A 1935-nucleotide genomic window follows, 5' to 3' on the forward strand; every position below is an offset into this window, starting at 1 on the left:
TGCATGTCTCTGAGTCCTCTGCCGAAAGGGGTCCACCTGAAAAAGCCTTTAGTTCCTCTCTCCTCACATCTTATAAAGCTTTCTCCACCCAGCCATCATTTTCTTCCTAGTGTTGGGATTAGTAGCATGTGTGTTTCCCAAATACTGAGATTAAGGGTGTGAGATCTCAAGTGCTGGGGTGTATGACTCCCAAGTACTGAGATTAAAGGAGTGTGTCACCACTGCCTGGCTCTGTTTTTCTCCTAGACTGAGTCAATATCATGTAGTTCAGGGTGCCTTTGAACTCACAGAGATTCATCTGGATTATGGTGTGTGTTAGGATTAAAGGTGTGTGCTACCACTGCCTGGCTTCTATGTTTAATCTAGTGGCTTGTTCTGTCCTATGATATTCAAGCAAATTTTATTAGGGTACACAATATAGTACCACAAGAGTGTGTGTGTGTGTGTGTGTGTGTGTGTGTGTGTGTGTGTGTGTGTGTGTATCTTTCTGTCTCTCTGTTTGTACTCCATATGCTTTCCTTAAAAAGTTAAGACATCTTACTATACATCATGAAAAGTGGGCTAATAATATGTTATTTTATCATAATAGGTAATAATGGTAAATAATATATATTTAAATTTTCTGGTAGTAGAAAGTAAGTGATCTCACTGTAAAAAGCACACAAGATAAAGCCTAAATTAAATAACTAACTAGACTTAACCATTTCACAATGAATACCTACATCGATATGCCATGTTATCTTCTATAAAAATATACATATTTGCCAGTCATAATTTTAATAAATAAGTTAAATTTGAAACCAAAAAACATGAAGAGACTAACACTTTAGTCTCTGACATTTTTTAATATTTTTCACTTTTAAAATTTTAAGTGAATATATTAGTGTTCATTTTTTTAAAATTTAAATGTTTGGATAATTTCAAACATACTCGAGTACTGTATTTACATTTTCACCCTCTCCCATGTCCAACTCTTCCCACATCCCCCTCACACTGCCTCTCAAATTCATAGCCTGTTTTTTTCAATTATTCATACATTTTAAGTATTTGTATATATATTGTGTGCCTATGCTTATGTATTATGAGTATATTCATTGTGTCAGTTCAGTGTTGATTCTATGTCTATGTGTTTCAAACCAACCACGTGAGACCAACAACCTCCCAGGAGGCCTGTCACTGAAGAAGGTTCATTCTCCCCCTCTCAGCAGCCATCAGTTACCTATTGATCTTTATCTAAAGGCATATAGAATTAGTCATTTTCATTGAAAATTAGCTAAAGTAGTTTTAATTCAAATCTTACAAATTGGGTAATCATTTTCCAGATCTTAAAACTAGAAGGAAATAATGTTTCTCTAGTCACAAAATTCATATTTAAAATTACAATCCATTTCTGAAGAAAATGTAGAATAAACTAAATGAGATTTTACATGAATCATCCCTCAGATGATTCAGGTTTAAATAAAGAACAGGATATGATCAACTTCTTGGACAGGCCAGAAATATTTGGACTTGAGCCTGGCATATACAAATTTTTCTTTAGTTCTTCATATTGAAAAGTTTTTGCTTTTTGGTAACATAGAGTAAAGAGTGTGCTTTTGCATATTATAGCTCCTCTCTGAAAATATGACGTATCAAGAGTGTGACCTTGGTCTTGGCGACACTGTCTTTTCACACATTTTCATTCCTGAGATAAAGGTTCTCTAGTAGTTGCTTTTTAACAGCAATTACTTGAAAATAAATACACCTACCTACAGACCATTCTTTCTTTTAATTTTTGTGATGTTTTTAAAGTAAATGATGTAAATATGATAGAAATAATGCTTTTAGAGTTAGAAGGCAGTGTTGTTGAAGGCTAAACCAAGTTGTATGTTAAATATGAAAAGCATGAGTCAGCAAGGCAGTTCGATAACAACACAACTTAGTTTTATATTGACT

Source organism: Peromyscus maniculatus, chromosome 21 (assembly GCF_049852395.1).
Source record: "Peromyscus maniculatus bairdii isolate BWxNUB_F1_BW_parent chromosome 21, HU_Pman_BW_mat_3.1, whole genome shotgun sequence".
Classification (NCBI taxonomy): domain Eukaryota; kingdom Metazoa; phylum Chordata; class Mammalia; order Rodentia; family Cricetidae; genus Peromyscus; species Peromyscus maniculatus.